Consider the following 18,905-nt stretch of genomic DNA (forward strand, 5'->3'; position numbering starts at 1 on the left):
TTTAAGATTTTATTTATTTATTTGAGAGAGAGAGAATGAGAGAGAGAGAGCATGAGAGGGAGGAGGGTCAGAAGGAGAAGCAGACTCCCTGCCGAGCAGAGAGCCCGATGCGGGACTCGATCCCAGGACTCCAGGATCATGACCTGAGCCGAAGGCAGTCGCTTAACCAACTGAGCCACCCAGGCGCCCCAAGTGTTCTTCTACTCTAGAAAGTTTTGTTGAGATTTTAATTAAAAAATATTACTTCTGTTAATTATCTGCTTTTTCTTTTCTTTTTTCTTTTTTTAAAGATTTTATTTATTTATTTGAGAGAGAGAGAGAGAGCATGAGAGGGGAGAGGTCAGAGGGAGAAGCAGACTCCCCGCTAAGCGGGGAGCCCAGTGTGGGACTTGATCCTGGGATTCCAGGATCGTAACCTGAGCTGAAGGCAGTTGCTTAACCAGCTGAGCCACCCAGGCGCCCCAATCTGCTTTTTCTTTTTAAGAGATTCAGATATATTCAGTTAATATATATATTCAGTTTCCTCTTTACCTCTTTATTTTGTTTTGGTTCTCCTGGCTCTTTTTCATTGTCATTCTTTCTTTCCTTTCCTGTATTATTCGATCATATCCATTCTCCTTTGGCTACTTCATAATTTGGTCCTCTGAGATGATTTTGTCTTTTTCTTCAATTTTTTTTCCTGAGTTCAGTCAGCACCCAGTTCACATTTTCCTGTTTGTTTCTATTCTGAGTTTTTGAATTTCTGATTCATAGTATTCTTTCACATCTGTAATTGCTTGTTTAATATATTTAACTCATTTTTTTTCTTATAATAGCTTTGTGTGGATGTTGGGTTCCTTTTTCTAGTCGTTATAAACTGTTGTAGGAGTTCTTGGTTCAGCAATAATAGTTGATGCAATGGGGGAAAAGTTTGGATGCCTTATTTGGTTTATTGGTTCAAGAGCACCCTCTTCTGTTGACATGATGAAGTACAGTTTCTTTAATAAATGGTGCTTTTGGGGGGAAGGGTCATTTGAACTTCTGATTCTGTGATGCTATTCCTCCAATAGATACTTCTCCCTTCCAAGTTACTGCCTTCTTTCTTAAGCCTCTTGTTCAGTGCAGTTTTGAGGCACCTTCCTTTTGACTCTTAGTGTTCAAATCCACCAGGTCTCAAACCTGTTCTTAGTATTTACTTAGTCAAGGTGTGACTTTCTCCTGAGTATGAACTCTAAGTGATGTTATCAAGTTTTACTACTTCTGGTACCCTGAAGAAGCTCCTCTCTTCCTCACAATTCCTTTAAATATTTATTTATTTATTTATTTGAGAGAGAGAGAGAGTGCGTGCACGAGTTGGGGGGGAGGGGCAGAGGGAGAGGGAGAGAGCGAATCTCAAACAGACCCCCTGCCGAGCATGAAGGCCAATGTGGGGCTCGATTCCATGACCCTGAGATTATGACCTGAGCCAAAACCAAGAGCTGGATGCATAACCAACTGAGCCACCCAGGTGCCCCTCTTCCTCACAATTCCTGTCTGACATTTCATATAAATGGAGCTGTATAATATGTGGTCCTTTGTGACTGGCTTCTTTCACTTGGCATAATGTCTTCAAGATTCACCCATGTTGTAGCAGGCCATAGTTTATGTTAGGGTTCATTCTTTGTGTTGTGTATTCTATGGTTTTTGACAAATGTGTAATGACATGTATCCTCCATTATATGTTATATAGAATAGTTCACTGCTCTAGGGGTGCTTGGCTGGCTCAATCGGTTATGCATCCAACTCTTGATCTTGGGGTCGTGAGTTCAAGCCCCACGTTGGGTGTAGAGATTACTAAAAATTAAAAAAAAAAAGAATAGTTCACTGCTCTAAAAAATCCTCTGTGTTCCACCTATTCATCTATCCCTCCCCCAAGCTCCTGGCAACCACTGATCTTTTTACTGTCTCCATAGTTTTGCCTTTTCCAGAATGTCATATATGTTGTTGGATTCATACAGTATGTAGCCTTTTCAGATTGGTTTCTTTCACTTAGTAATATACATTTAAGATTCTTCCATGTCTTTTTTGTGGCTTGATAGCTCATTTCATTTTTTAACACTGAATAATATTCCATTGTCATCTGGATGTACCACAGTTTATTTTTTAAATTTTAATTAATTTATTTTAAGATTTTTATTTATTTATTTGAGAGAGGCAGAGTGAGAGAGAGAGCACGAGAAGGGGGAGGGTCAGAGGGAGAAGCAGACTCTCTGCTGAGCAGGGGGCCCGACACGGGACTCGATCCTGGGACCCCGGAATCATGACCTGAGCTGAAGGCAGACACTTAACTGACTGAGCCCCCCAGGCGCCCCTGGATGTACCAGTTTATTTATCCATTCACTTTTTGAAGGACATCTTGGTTGCTTCCATGGTTTGGCAATTATGAATAAAGCTACCTTGCTCTTTTTTTCTGTTTCCCATATTTTGCTTCAATTTTGAAAGAGATTTTCACCTGTAGAGAATTGGTGTAACTAAGTTGGCATTGAAAGTATTCTTTTAATACTTTAAAGATCTCTTTCTAGGGGCACCTGGGTGGCTCAGTCGGTTGGGTGTCTGCCTTTGGCTGGGGTCATGATCCCAGGGTCCTGGGATCTGGGATCAAGCCCCACGTTGGGCTCTCTGCTCAGCGGGGAGCCTGCTTCTCCCTCTCCCTCTCTCTCTGCCTGTTGCCCCCCCTTGCTTGTGCTCTTTCTCTCTCTGTCAAACAAATAAATAAATAAATCTTTAAAAAAAAAAGATCTCTTTCTATTATCTTCTGGCTCCTGGGTCTGCAGTTGAAAAAATAGATTCATTTGAACAATTTCCTTTAGTTTCTCTTCTGGTTAATTAATTCTGTTTTTAGCTGTGTTTAATCTACTCTGAAACCTATCTACCAAGATCTTAATTTTGGTTATAATTTTCACTTCTATAATTTCTAGTTGGTTTGTTTTCTTTTTTTAAAGATTTTATTTATTTATTTGACAGAAAGAGAGAGCACAAGCTGGGAGAGCAGCAGAGGAAGAGGGAGAAGGAGGCTCCCCGCTAAGCAGGGAGCCTGATGTGGGGCTCAATCTCAGGACCCTGGGACCATGACCTGAGCTGAAGGCAGACACTTAACCAGCTGAGCCACCCAGGTGCCCCTAGTTAGTTTATTTTCAAAACTGTACTATCACTTTTCTAATTTCTATTTCCTACAGAAATGTTTAAATAAGGCTTTTCTCAGTATCTAGCATCCTAGTGAGTCTGTTTCTCTTGTCTATGGTTTCTGATGGTTCTTGCTCATTGTGTGTTGTCTCTCACTATGGATCTGGTTACCTTTAATCATGTGTTGGATGTTATATTTGAAAATTATTTGTAGAAATAATTTGAAGTCTGCAATATTCTCTTTTCCTAGAAAAGATTTGTTTGCTCCTCTCCAGGTGCCTGGGGGTACTAAGTATGGGATTACCTTAATCCAAGCTTAAACCTTGATGTTTTCTGAGCTGTTTAAATGACAAAGTCGAAATGTAGACTTAATGAAGACTGATTTAATTCTGGGTCATCCTTACTCCTGGAGTGTAATCCTCTAGTTTCCAAGCCCAAAGCCGGGAATAGTTTACCCCAGATTCCAACTCTTGTACACCTAGCTCCATGAAGCAACTCAGCTTCTCAGATGCCTCTTGGAACTAGGCAGACACCCTGAGGATAAAAGCATGCCTGCATGCTTCGCTAACCTCTGTGGGTTTCTCCCTCTTTCAAATCTCCCACCAGTCACCTGATGGCTCACCTGAAGGCATTAGCAGTCTGGAAGCAATGCTTGAGGATTTTTTGTGTCCCCATTTCCAGAGTGCAGTTCTCTGAGTTCTGTCTCCAGAACAGGGTCTGTGTGGCCCTAGGAGTCCCCCTTTCGCTGGTACTTACCTCCAACTGAGCTCCATCTCTTTGGTTCCCAATTCCCACTCATAAGCACTGCTTGCCTGTCCACTGTTTCCTGTGTGTGTGTGTGTGTGTGTGTGTGTGTGTGTGTGTGTGACAGAGAGAGAGAGAGGATGAGAGAGAGAGAGAAGTTATCCAGGGTCTAGGGTCTACCTTTCTGGTAGCTTCAGGTCACTAACTCATTGTCTCATCTGCTACCCTCACTTAAGGAGCACCTCTAGATTGGCAAATGCCTGTGGATAGAAGAGATCCCTAGCTTACTTCTTTGTGTTCTGACCACACAAAACGCTCACCACTACCATCCTAGCCCAAGCTACCACCATCTCTCTCCTGGATGTAACTGGTCTCCCTGCTTCCACTTTTATTCCCCTATTCTCCATATAGAAATGACAGTGATCATCTAAAAGAATAAATGAGACAGGACGCTTCTTTCTTTAAAACCTCCTAGTGATGGGGTGTCTGGGTGGCTCGGTCAGTTGAGTGTCCGACTTGATTTTGGCTCAGGTCATGGTCTCAGGGTCATGGGATCAAGCCCCACATTGGGCTCTGGCTCCACACTCAGCAGGGAGTCTGCTTCTCTCCCTCTCCCTCTGTCCCCCACCCTGTGCACACACTCTCTCTCTCTAGATATATATAAAATAAATAAATCTTTTTTAAAAATAAAAAATAAAACCTCCCAGTGGCTTTTAAACCCACTTAGAATAAAATTCAAAGTCCTTCCATGACCCGTAAGGAGTTACATAAGCTGGCTTCTAGTTACCACTCAGATCTTAACACCTGCACTTCAGTCACACCAGCTTCCTTGCTGTTTCTCAAATAAACCAATCATGCTTGAGCCTTAGGGCTTTGTACTTACATCCTGTAATGCCCTGATATTCACATGGCTGGTTTGTTCACCTCCTTTAAGTTTCTGATCAAGTTTCACCTATCAGAAAGGCCTTCCCTGACCACTCTATATAAAATAGCATTTTTCTCCCTTTATTCTCTATCCTCTTATCCAGCTTTCTTTTCTTTTTTTAAAGATGTATTTATTTGAGAGAGTGCGTGCACGCACACACACACACGGAGGAGGGAGGAGAGAGGGAGAGAGAGAAAGAGAATCTCAAGCAGACTCCCTGCTGAGCATGGAGCCTAATGCAGGGCTTGATCTCATGACCCTGAGATCATGACCTGAGCCAAAATCAAGAGTCGGACACTTAACTGACTGAGCCACCCAGGCACCCCCAGCTTTATTTTCTTTATAGCACTTGTCACCAATTGTCATATTATATGTTTATTTGTTTTTTAAAATACTGTTCTTTTTCTCCCACTAGACTGTAAGCTCCACCAAAACAGGAACTTTATTTTTTATGTCTAACATCTTAAACAGTGCCTTGCACATTATAGGTGCCATGAATTACTATATTAATGAAGAAATTGTGTAAAACCTATATTAGGGAAACTAATTTTTTACAGAGAGACATCAAGAGATTGAATTTTGCGAAGGTGTTGATTACTCCTAAATTGATTTATAAATTTATAGTAATTCTGATTTTATTTTCTTTTTTTGAGGTTTTATTTTTAAGTAATCTCTACACCCAACATGGACCTTGAACTTACAACCCTGAGATCAAGAGTTGCGTACTCTACCAACTGAGCCAGCCAGGTGCCCCTATAGCAATCCTGATTTTAAAACCCCATAGTACTTTTAGAATAGTTGAAAAAATGATCTTAAAGATTCGTCTAAGTAGGGGCTCCTGGGTGGCTCAGTCAGTTAAGCGTCTGCCTTCAGCTCAGGTCATGATCCCAGGGTCCTGGGATCGAGCCCCACATCGGGCTCCCTGCTCAGCGGGGAGCCTGCTTCTCCCCCTAGCCCCTGCTCATGCTCTCTCTTGCTATCTCTCTCTCTCAAATAAATAAATAAAATCTTTGAAAAAAAAGATTCGTCTAAGTAAAAACATGCAAGAGTGTCTGGGAAAGGTATAAAAAATAAATTAGAGGGAAATCTAGCTCTACTAGATATTAAAACAATTGTAAGGTTACAATTTTAAAAGTATGATATGGTAATTAAAATAAGAAGAAGCAGGGGTGCCTGGATGGCGGTAGAACATGCAACTCTTCATCTCAGGGTGATGAGTTCAAGCCCCAAGTTGAGCGCGGAGCCTACTTAAAAAAAAAAAAAGAAGCAGAATAGAAAGTTTGGAAATAAACCAAGTGCATACAACAATTTAGATTTTGGTAAAGGTAGCATTTTGAAATCAGTAGAGAAAAGATAACATTGTCTAGTAAAGGTGTCTGGAAAACTAGCTAGCCAGCTGGAAAAATAAAGATGATGTACTACCTCATTCCTTACTCCAAAAATACATTGAAATGTACCAAAGATATAATAGAACCATAAAAATAGTATATGAAAAAAATGGGTGAGGCTTTTGTAAGCGTGGCTCAAAACCAAGAAGCTCTAAGAGCAAAAAGACATAAATTCAACTACATAAAAAAACTTTAAAACCTGCAAAGCATAAAACACCATAAATAAAGATTAAAAAAACAGGGGTGCGTGGGTGGTGCAGTCAGGTAAGTATCCTACTCTTGGCTTTGACTCAGGTCCTGATCTTGGGGTCATTGTATCGAGCCTTGCGTGGAGCCTCATGTCAGGCTCCACACTCAGCGGGAAGTCTGCTTGAGATTCTTTCCCTCTCTCTCTCTCTTCCTCTGCCCATCCCCCTGCTCACTTGCTCTCTCTCTAAAATAAATAAATAAATCTTAAAAACAACAACAACAACAACAAATTGGGGCGCCTGGGTGGCTCAGTTGATTAAGTGACTGCCTTTGGCTCAGGTCATGATCCTGGGAGTCCCAGGATTGAGTCCTGCATCAGGCTCCCTGCTCAGCAGGGAGTCTGCTTCTCCCTCCGACCCTCCCCCATCTCGTGCTCTCTCCCTCTCACTTTCTTTTTTTTTTTTCTCTTTTAAAGATTTTATTTATTTATTTGTCAGAGAAAAGAGAGTGGAGAGCACAAGCAGGGAGAACGGCAGGCAGAGGGAGAAGCAGGCTCCCCGCCGAGCAAGGAGCCCGATGCGGGACTCGATCCCAGGACCCTGAGATCATGACCTGAGCCGAAGGCAGACGCCCAACCAGCTGAGCCACCCAGGCATCCCTCTCTCTCTCACTTTCTCTCTCAAATAAATAAAATCCTTAAAAAAATAAAATAAAATCTTTAAAAAACAAATTGGGAAGATATATTTGCAACACATATGACCGACAAGACTTTACTTAATACAAAAAAGAATTCTTACAAATCAATAAGACCAACAAGACATTAGAAAAATGGAGAAAGGATATGAGAATATACAAATGGTTAGTAAATGGGGGCGCCTGGGTGGCTCAGTCGTTAAGCGTCTGCCTTCGGCTCAGGTCATGATCCCAGGGTCCTGGGATCGAGCCCCGCATCAGGCTCCTTGCTCCGCGGGGAAGCCTGCTTTTCCCTCTCCCACTCCCCCTGCTTGTGTTCCCTCTCTCGCTGTCTCTCTCTCTGTCAAATAAATAAATAAAATCTTTAAAAAAAAAACAAAAAAAACCCCCAAATGGTTAGTAAATGTATGAAAGATACTCCGCCTCATTAATAACCAAAGAAATACAAATCAAAATATTTCATTTGACCTATCAGATTGGTAAAGATTCAAAATATTGGCATTTCCAGGGTTGGCAAGTGTGCAGAGAAACAGCTACTCAACACTGTGGTAGGATCATACACTGGGTCAGTATTGTTGGAAAGCATTTTGTATATCTATAAACATTGTATATCTATAAATATTTTAAACATCCAGACTCTTTGACCTAGCCACTACATTTTGGTGAATCTATTGTGTAGAAATACTTAAAGCTGGATATATAGTATTGATCACTGTGGAATTAATGATAAAGATGAAAAATTGATGAAAAACCCTTAAATATAGGGGGCTGGTTAAATAAATCATAGTAACCCATGTAATAGAATTCTACATAACAAAAGAATTAGATAAGTTGCTACTGTCACATTTTGAACTTTTTTTTAATTAATAAACTTTATTTTTAGAGCAGTTTTAGGTTTACAGCAAAATTGAGCAGAAAGTACAGAGCATTCTCAAATACCCCAGGTCCTCACACATGCACAACCCCCCCCTCAACAATTGACATCCTATAACACAGTGGTAGATTTTTACAATTGATGAACCTATGTTGACACATCATTATCACCCAAAGTTCATAGTTTACATTAGGGTTCATTCTTGGTGTTGGACAGTCTATGTATTGTGTGGATTTTTAAAAGCAAGTGTAGAAATAAACAGCATAATTTCAGTATTATAAACAACATATATAAACATATCTGTGTGCATATAACATATGTGTGCAGGCGTGTGCGCATGTAAAATTCAAATGAGAATTGTCCTGTTTTGGAATTTTGCTAATGCTCAAAGCTGAGGTCCATTTCCTCCTCCTCCTCCTTCTTCTTCTGCAGGTTTCAGAGCAAGGTTTAATGCTGTGCACATTCAAACATGAAAGCTATTTTCAGAAACAGAGTCCTAAGTCATGCTGTCAGTTTCCTTGAGGTGCATCTTGAGGGCATGGGCTGTTTCAGGCATGGCAGGAGCTAACATGGAAGGAGACAGCCCCACCAGCAGACACCAGAGGGGTCTGAGGAGGGTCAGTTTACTCATCCTTAGACTTGCCCTTGGTGTAGGGCACCCAGTCCAGAATCAGCCACCAGTCCGTGGCCCACACCAGCCTCCCAGTGTGAGGTCCACTTTCTAAAGAATGGACCAAGGACCTGCCAGGCACCCCCTCCAGCATGCACAAAAATACGGAATTGGTTCTTCAGCCATCATACTTGCCATATCACTAAGTCCATATGAAGAGAAGACCAGAAATTTGCGGCAAATTTATTGACACACAAACCAGACATCAGATTCAGGGGTTGATAGACTAAGGTGGTTTTCCTGTTCAAATATGGGGGATCCAAGAGAATTCCTCAAAGCTAGGGTGGCTGCTGAGCTGCAGAAATTTGGAGACTGTTAGTTTGGGTCTTCTGGGAAGCAGAGGCTGAGAGTGAGTTAAGAGTGTCAGAAGTTTATTGGGTAGGTAAACTCCTGGGAGACGTCAAGAGAGGGAAGGAGAATTGGACAGGGAAAACTTCAGACGATGATACACATTTCATACCTGTGAAAAGAAATGGCTGGGTGAGGGGGAGATACAGAACTGAGCAGGGAGAGCGTGCAGATGGTGATGCAGATATGACATCTCTAAAGGGGGCAGAAAGTAGGATTGGGCAGAAAGAACCTGAGACCACAATGCAGATCTGACAAAGTTTCAGCCAACCCAATGGTGAGCTCCGGAGCAAAGATTGCCTGTTAGAGGAATCCCATGTTGGGCAGAAAATGGACAGGTCCTAGTACCCCTGCCATGCTCAGTCATTGGCTGGAGGATGCCCAGAAAGTGAATCTTGGTTAAAACACTGCAGTGGGGGTGCCTGGGTATCTCAGTCGGTGAAGCGTCTGCCTTCGGCTCAGGTCATGATCCCGGGGTCCTGGGATTGAGCCCCGCATCGGGCTCCCTGCTCAGCGGGGAGTCTGCTTCTCCCTCTGCCTCTGCCGTTCCCCCTGCTCATGCTCTCTCTCTCTCTCTGACAAATAAATAAATAAAATCTTAAAAAAAACCCCACTGCAGTGGATCCTGAAGGTGCTGCAGCTGGAGGCTCTCAGCTACCTTCACTCCTTGCAGCTAAATGGCAAATTCTTTCTTGAAGGGAGAGCCCAGCAACGATCCTTCACGCCTGCCACAGAGGACTGCCCCGGGAGTGCCACTAGCATGGAGGGTGGTGAAAGAATTTTTGAGAACTTGACACATGCCTCCTGGAATTTGGGGGCATCTGTGAACGTAGAGGATTCCCACTTCTCCCCCAGAGAATGCTGCAGGTGGAATAAAATAACCTACCACAGCAGGGTAAGGAGAGAAGGCACAAGTTGGGGGCGTGGAGAGGGGCTTGTTCTCCCATTGGTCGGCATGGGGAGGATGCTTGAGTTTCCCAAGAAACAAGTAGGTGCCTCAGAATGAAGCTGGACTCCAGCTGTTGTGAAGTTATCCTGCTTTCAGCAGGTAACCTGTTGAGGTGAGGGATCCCCAGTTAGTAAGAGGCCATGAGGTATACTATCAGGGATAGAAACTGAAAGAAGGTTGCAAGTAAATCAGCAAGAGAGCCCAGTGTTCAAACTGGGGAACTGTGCAGTGTGGAGATTTTTTTGGCATCTCTGAAGAATCCATCTATGTGTCCTCCTAACCTCTACCTCCCCCAAAAGCAAGCATTAGGAATACCTGCCACACTGAGGACATCAAGGCCAGCCTATATTAGGCAGGAAAGAGCGACAAAAGAGACCAGATAAGTAAAAATAAAAACAAAAATGAAACATCAAAAACAAAACACTTGGGGACGCCTGGGTGGCTCAGTCAGTGAAGTGTCTGCCTTTGGCTCAGGTCATGATCCCCGGGTCCTGGGATGGAGCCCCACGTCAGGCTCCCTGCTCAGCAGGAAGCCTGCTTCTCCCTCTCCCTCTGCCTCTCCCCCTGCTTTTTCCCTCTCTCTCTCTCTGACAAATAAATAAAATCTTAAAAAAAAAAAAGGAAAACAAAACACTTGGCTCCTTTTCTCTAACCCCCCACCGCCCCTTACTCTAGGGGACCCAGAAGCAGCTGAGCGAGGGGAAGGAGAATAAAAGAGCAGTAGAGGTCAGGCCTAACCTGGGATGGGAGAAGACACTGTTTGAGTGGAGTGGTTGGAGACAAAGCTTTTTTTTTTTTTTTTAAGATTTTATTTATTTATCTGACAGAGAGAAAGAGCACACAAGCAGGGGGAGCTGCAGGCAGAGGGAGAAGGACAAGCAGACTCCCTGCTGAGCAGGGAGCCCATCTTGGGGCTCCATCCCAGGATCCTGGGATCATGACGTGAGCCAAAGGCAGACGCTTAACCAACTGAGCCACTTTGCCCTGAGACAAAGCTTTTTTGTATTTACACTCCACCAAATTAAAAATGTTCAATAAATCAGGGGCGCCTGAGTGGCTCAGATGGTTAAGCATCTGCCTTCAGCTCGGGTCATGATCCCAGGGTCCTGGAATCGAGCCCCACGTCCGGCTCCTGGCTTAGCGGGGAGCCTGCTTCTCCCTCTGCCTCTCCCCCTGCTCATGCTCTTTCTCTCTCTCTATCTCTGTGTCTTGAATGAATAAATAAAATCTTTTAAAAAAAGTTCAGGGGCGCCTGGGTGGCTCAGTTGGTTAAGCGACTGCCTTCGGCTCAGGTCATGATCCTGGAGTCCCAGGATCGAGTCCCGCATCGGGCTCCCTGCTCGGCGGGGAGTCTGCTTCTCCCTCTGACCCTCCCCCCTCTCATGCTCTCTGTCTCTCATTCTCTCTCTCTCAAATAAATAGATGGAATCTTAAAATAAATAAATAAATAAAAATTTTAAAAAGTTCAATAAATCAATTATATATCCATAGATCTAAATATACATTGGAAAAAATTGGGAAAGATACATATCAAACTGTTGTTTATGGTAATTACTAGGGATTTAGGGGAAGTTATGGGTGGGGCACAATTTTATTTTTTACTTTATATGCTTCTGTATGAGTTTTATTTCATCAAGCACTAATTAGTTTTAAAGTAAAGAAAGTAAGTTAAATAAAACAAGTTGTTTGAAATGAACTAACTGAAAAGTATTTGATTGAGAGTTAATTTATTGTACACATTCATGAAGCTCAATGGATCTCAAGGAGGATAAACATAAAGAGAGCGACAGATACACACAGCATAGTAAAATCCATTCTCTATATTTTTTGAGTTTTTTTAAGTGGTTGTTAAAAGGTTTATCCTCAAATTCTGGGAAGATGGCAGCTTGAACAAATGTCCATGGCATACTTTCTACTCAATTCTGCCTAAGAATAACACAACAGCCAGTGTAGGCACTGTGACGGAGCCTGGAAGCTGCATCTAAGGCCATATTTCTTTTAGGATCCTCTAGTGGGGATGAAAAACAGATTCAAGCCAAGGTCATGCTCTTCTTGGGCAGCCTCCAGCTGCTAGTGCCTGACCATTTTTGCCCAATGTGGGATACTTCAAATAAGAGATCTTTGCTCCGGAGTTACTTCTTCGGTTGGCTGAGAGTTACTTCTTCGGTTTGATCACCTTAAATCGGGGTGAGAGTCAAGGGATAGTGGTAGAGGACAGGGCATATCTGTTGGAAACCTGGGATAATGACAGTGATTTTGTGGTTCTCTGAGGAAGTTCAGCCTGCCCTATGAAGCCTGGTCCTGCCTACCTGCTTTCCTGAGGTCCTACAGGGGCCTGATTCAGCTGACCATGGTGGACCTCCAAGAAAACGAATCTGTTGGTTTGAATTGCTACGGTTGGAAGAGATTTCCACTTGTATTCAGGGAGACATGGGACAGAGAGGCTTCCTCCCTGTGCCTCACAAAGGCATAATGGCTCTTCATCTAGTTTATTTCTGACCCACAAAAGCAAAAACTACTTAACTTTCTACCATTCACTACCATTTACCACTGCTCAAGAGATGCTAATTGCCTGCCCTAATTGCTAAGGAGTCAAAATCACAAGAAGGCAAAGAGAAATAACCCATTTAAGGAAAATGATTAACTAGAGGGAGGAAGACTAACTTGAACAATTAGACAGGTGGCTCCCATTAATGTAGAAAGGAAGAGTCAGAAGGGAATTATTAAATAATTAAACAAATTAATATTTGTAAAATGTTTAGAACAGTTCCTGTCATATACATGTTTGTTAAATAATAAACTATAATAAGAAGTAATGAGAACACCCAAGGATGTGGAATCGGAGCACAAAAAAGACTCTGTAGAACTAGAAAGTATGATTTTAGAAATTCAAAAATTCAGAACAAAAATCTTGCAAGCTTCCAAGCAGAAAGAACACATTCTGGTTTCCAGCTGATTTGGACAACAGGAGGCATTGGTGGATGGTTGGAGGCAGGGAATACGGAGAAGCCAGAGTATTTCTTCACTTCCTTCTGGGCCTCAGATAGCATCGCTAGTAGTGATTACAGCGCCTCTGTAGCCCCAGCGCCTACCAGACAGGCTTCCACTGAGTAACCCTGGCCCCTGGGCTCCAGTAAAACCACTTCCTGCCTTTGACACCCGCCCCCAGCCTAGGGGCAGTAGATGCTCCCTGCCTTTCTTAATCTCTGGGCTGTCCCTTATTGTCCCCTGTTTGGTTTATCAATTCTTCCATTATCTGTGTAAACCATTCCCTGTATTTTTATATTCCCTCTATTTTATTTATTTATTTATTCATTCATTCATTCATTTAGTGATCTCTACACCCAACATGGGGCTCGAACTCATGACCCCAAGATCAACAGTCACATGCTCTTCCAACTGAGCCGGCCAGGTGCCCCGTATAGCCCTCTATTTTATTTTATTTTTTATTTTTTTTAAGATTTATTTATTTATTTGAGAGACACACAGAGAGAGTGCAAGCAGGTAGCGGGGCAAAGGGAGAGGGAGAGAGAGAATCCTAAAGGAGACTCCCCGCTGAGCGCAGAGCCCGACATGGGGGGCTTGATTCCAGGACCCCGAAATCATGACCTAAGCTGAAACCAAGAGTCAGATGCTTAATTGACTGAGCCACCCAGGCACCCCTCCCTCAATTTTAAATACTCAGAGCTGTTTCTATTTTCTGGTTGGACTCTGACTGACACTCTTACAAAGGAAAATAAACCAGGATTAGAGGTTTTTTCTTACAAGGCTATTTTTTTTTAAAAGAGTTTATTTATTTATTTGAGAGAGTGTGAGAGTGTGAGTGAGAGAGCCCGAGTTGGAGGTGGGGGGCAGAGGGAGAAGCAGAGACCCACTGAGCTGGGAGTCTAATGCAGGGGCTCGATCCCAGGACCCTGAGACCATGACCTGAGCTGAAGGCAGATGCTTAACTGACTGAGCCACCCAGGTGCCCCAGCACTAGATTTTTAATATATGACACAGAAAGCTGGAAAACACTGGAATACCATCTATAGAATGTTGGGAGTAGAGGATTGCTGGCTGACAAACCTATACCAGGCTTTGACAGGCTGCTTCTAAAATGGCTCCCAGTAATCCTCACCTCCTGGTATTCACTCCCTGTATAATTCCCTCTTCTTGTGTGTGTGTTGGTCCTCGTGACTTGCTTATCACAGACTATGGCAAAAATGATGGGATGTCACTTTCATAATTAGGTTGTGAAAAATTGTGGCTTCTGTTCTGCTTATGTTCCCTATTCGGCTGTTCTTGTACTCTGATGTAGAGAGCCATCTGGCAAAAAAACTGAGGACCTCAGTCCAACAGCCAGCGAGGAACTGAATCTTGCCAAAAACCATGTGACTGAACTTGGACATGGATCCTGTCCCAGCTGAGCCTTGAGATAAGACTGCAGCCCCAGCTGATAATTGATGGCAGCCTGTGAGAGACCCTGAGTGGACACATTGATGGAAATCCTGAGAGATTGTTAAGTAGATGACTCAGTTAGGCCATGCTATTCCTGACCCGTAGAAACAGTGAGATCATAAATGTGTTGCTTAAGCTAAGTTTTATTTTTTTTAAAGGTGGAATTCAAGATTAAAAGCAATAAACAATACAAAAAGGGGCATAAATTGTTCGATCTTTAATGAAGAGATGAGCCATAAACCTTTATGTACTAAATTGTTACAGCAGCTTAAGATTTAAAACAAAACTCTTAGAAACACAAGAAGATTTTGATAAAAACCACAACCATAATGGGAGATTATAATATACCTCCTTCAAAACTTAACTGATCAAGTACACAAGAAATAAGGTAGAAAATAGATGATTTGGAGGCACCTGGATAGCTCAGTCTTTTGAGCGACTAACTCTTGGTTTTGGCTCAGGTCATGATCTCAGGGTCATGGGATTGAGCCCCCTGTTGGGCTCCACGTTCAGCGAAGAGTTGGCTTGGGATTCTCTCTCCTTCTTCTGCCCCTCCCCCCTGCTCGTGCTTGCTAAATAAATAAATAAATAAATAAAATCTTAAAAAAAGAAAATAGATGATTTTTTAAAAAAAGATTTTATTTATTTGTTTGACAGAGAGAGACACAGCGAGAGAGGGAACACAAGCAGTGGGAGTAGGACAGGGAGAAGCAGACTTCCCGCCGAGCAGGGAGCCCGATGCGGGGCTTGATCCCAGGACCCTGGGATCATGACCTGAGCCGAAGGCAGATGCTTAACAACTGAGCCACCCAGGCGCCCCGAAAATAGATGATTTGATTAAATTACCAAAAAGCTTAATATATGACTATATGTATATATATATATCTATATGCATCTAAAAATGTAAATTATTTTCTAATGTCCATTAACTGTGCTTCATCACAGAGGAGAAACTTCATAAATTTAAGAGAAGAGAATTTTTTTTTAAGATTTTATTTATTTATTTGACAGAGAGAGACACAACGAGAGAGGGAACACAAGCAGGGGGAGTGGGAGAGGGAGAAGTAGGCTTCCCACCGAGGAGGGAGCCCAATGCAGGGCTTGATCCCAGGACTCTGGGATCATGACCTGAGCCGAAGGCAGATGCTTAATGACTGAGCCACCCAGGCGCCCCGAGAATTCTTTTTTTAAGTAAGCTCTACACCCAACATGGGGCTTGACCTCACAACCCTGAGATCAAGAGTCACATGGTCTACCGACTGAGCCAGCCAGGCACCCCTAAGAGAGGAGATTTTAGAGGCTGCATTTTCTCATTGTCATCCAGTGAAATTAGAAATAAATAATAAAAGATGGTCAAAATATCTTTACTAGTTAGAAATTGAAGAACATAAATTTAATCCTAGATTAAAGAGAAAATAAAAACAGAACTCATAAAAAGTTTAGGAAGTAACAAAATGTGGATATACCAAATTCTATGGGATCACCTAAAACTTTATTTAGAAGAAAATTTACAGTTCCGGGGCGCCTGGGTGACTCAGTCAGTTGGAGTATCTGCCTTTGGCTCAGGTCATGATCTCAGGGTCCTGGGATGGAGCCCTGCATCAGGCTCCCTCTGCTGCTTCCTCTGCTGCTCCCCCTACTTGTACTCTCTCACTCTCGCTCTTTCTCACATAAATAAATAAATGAAATCTTAAAAAAAAAAAAAACTTTCTAAAAAAAAAAGGAAGAGAATTCACAGCTTTAAATCAGGAATCACAAAAGTCTAGGTAGGTCATGGAGATGTACGAAGTGGCTAGATATAAAAGTGGAGGTGGGGCCTATGGAGACTTAGCAGGGACATGACTGCCCTGAAAGCACTGGAGTCCACCAGTCTGTGATACCCCCTTTAAATGCTTTTCGTATAAACAAAGAAAAAGGGCACCTGGGTGGTTCAGTCGTTAATCGTCTGCCTTCGGCTCAGGTCATGATCCTGGGGTCCTGGGATCGAGCCCCACATCGGGCTCCCTACTCTGCGGGAAGCCTGCTTCTCCCTCTCCCATTCCCCCTGCTTGTGTTCCTGCTCTCGCTGTCTCTCTCTGTCAAATAAATAAAAATTAAAAAATATATATAAAAAAGATTTTTAAAAAACCAAGGGAAAAAATGGAAAATATGGAAACGAATCAACTAAAAACACAGTGGCAAAGCTGCACAATTATCTAAAAGAAAACATAAACGGAATTAATAAAGATAAAGCTAAAAAAATTAGTGAAACAGAAAATTGTCACAGGTTGGGTTCCCTGGGAAACAGATGCTGAGGAGGAAAGGATCCAAAAGGTTTATTGAGGAGTAAGGTCTGTGAAGCAGAAGAGGCAGGGCATGTTGGCGGCCCTGCAGACCTGACAAAGTCTCTGCCAGCTCACTGTGGAGCTGCACAGCAAAGATGTTCCAAGGATCCCGCATTGGGCAGAAAAGGCTATGCCCTAGTCCTTCCACCTTGCCCGGTCATTAGCCGTGGACATCCCAAGAGCAGTGTGACCCTCAGCTCAAAATCTGAGGTGGACTCTGAAGGTCCTAACGGCTGCCAGCACTCTTTGCGGCTGGGCAGTTAGTCCTTTCTGGAAGCGGGCTCTGAGTGTTGCCTCTCTGCCACAAAAACAATAAAAAGTGGTATAAAAAATTAATAAAACCTCAATAAAACCAAAAGCTGGCTTAAAAAAAATTAATTCAGTTTATTAAAGCTTCTGCCTTTTGTGGCAGAATTTGCAAAATTGTGCTGCAAGTGGAATCTATGGGCACAGATCTGCAAAGAGGGGACATTTAGACTATGTTGAATGGTATCAGGTAAAAACAAGTAGCCTTCAAAGCCCTGCCTTCCACGGTGGGGCCTTTAAGTCCCTCATCTTTTTAAACCAGCCTGCCTTCCACTGCTCTGTAAATAGGAACTGATTTTTAATGATCTGAAATTAAGAAAAAGCTACCCCTCCTAGAAAACCAGAGAGGATCGTTGTATCAGGAAGGGCTTGGCTGGGACCTTGGACAGGGTATGTGAATGTGCCCTTGAATCCCTGAGGATTCAGAGATTTGGTGGACCCAGTTTGCCTCAACTGCCCAACTCCCTGAGATTTCCTGCCAGTTTCTGCACTGGCTTGAGCGGCATAATTCAAATGGGAAAACCTCACAGTCATTCCAGTTTTCTGGAGCTCCATGATAACATGTAGTAACAGCTGATAGGATGTATTCCACACATTGTATTATGGAATTTCTTCAAGGAATTGCTAAAATATATGGAGCTGATTGTTTTGTAGTACTCCTACATGTTTTACCTAGATTAGATTCTAGATTGTCAATAGATCCATTAAATGGCTCTGGAGACTTAGCACAGTAACTATTCAGAACATTTGATCAACCTCAGTGGCAGAAATGGAAGAAACTGCACTGTCCAGTATGCTGATCACTAGCCACATGTGACTACCGAGCACCCAAAATGTTGGTAATCCGACTGGAAATGTGCTAGAAGTGTAAATACATGCAGGATGTCAAAGAGTTGGTATGAAAAAGAAAAAGGAATGTGAAATATCTCATAATTTTCCATACTGATGAATATTGATGTATTTTGGATATATTAGAGAAAATATATTAAGGTTTATTTGACCTGTTTCTTTTAACTCTTTTTAATGGAGCTACTAGTATTTAAAATCACACATGCGGAGGTGCCTGGCTGGCTCAGTCGGAAGGACATGGGACTCTTGATCTGGTCGTGAGTTTGAGCCCCACATTGGGTGAAAAGATTGCTAAAATAAATTTTTAAAAATAATTTTTTTTAAAAATCACACATGTAGCTCACATTTGTGACTCGCATCGTATTTCTATTGTACCGTGCTGCACGAGATATTTACTGTGAAGTTTCTTGAATCCCTGTTCTTTTAAAAAAATTACTTATTTTTTGAAATTCCAGTATAATTAACATAAAATTTGAATTCCTCTTCTTTCGATTCACTCGGAGTTTCAACTAGCACAGCAATGTTGGTAAACCCATCCTTCTGGCTTGCTAAGGCTTTAACTGTATAAAGGCTGATGTATGTCATTACTGTGTTCATCTTCAGTTCTCCGTAATCTTTTGATTGATGGGGAGGTGATGTGAAGATATCCAGCGTCTATCCACAATGGAAAGTGCACATCGAGAGAGGGGAACATGATGGGAAGGTCCTAAGCAGGGGCAGCAACAAAACAACAAAACCCGCATTAAGTTATCCTGCCCCGCGTGTGATAATGGTTCCAGCGAGTCCTTTTGTTGACCGACCTGTGAAGGCCAACCTTCTAGGTGTGCATTCAGCTGAGATCCTGCGGCTGTGTACCACTGTGTACCGCCCGGGCACTCGGCTAGACATCTGGTGCAGGAGGATGAACCGAGCGGCGGCCGGGCAGTGCGGCTGGAGCCGCTCCAGGAGGGCCCAGGCACCGCGAGCCCGGCGGGGGGGGGGGGGGGGGGGGGGGAAGGGGGGCGTGGACGCGTCTCGGGGGGGTACACAGTGGTACACAGCCGCAGGATCTCAGCTGAATGCACA

General features: G+C 42.9%; 1 long non-coding RNA gene across 1 annotated transcript in view; it reads left to right on the top strand.

Moving 5' to 3' along the window:
* The window catches only part of LOC110576797, a 63,280-nt gene extending 48,454 nt beyond the window's left edge, over positions 1 to 14,826 (top strand). The window contains exons 3-4 of the long non-coding RNA XR_002480078.1: positions 9,671 to 9,867; positions 14,222 to 14,826. This is a non-coding gene — a long non-coding RNA (uncharacterized LOC110576797). The remainder of the gene's footprint in view (positions 1 to 9,670; positions 9,868 to 14,221) is intronic.
* The last annotated feature ends 4,079 nt before the right edge of the window (positions 14,827 to 18,905 follow it).

Source organism: Neomonachus schauinslandi, chromosome X (assembly GCF_002201575.2).
Source record: "Neomonachus schauinslandi chromosome X, ASM220157v2, whole genome shotgun sequence".
NCBI classification, from domain to species: Eukaryota; Metazoa; Chordata; class Mammalia; order Carnivora; family Phocidae; genus Neomonachus; species Neomonachus schauinslandi.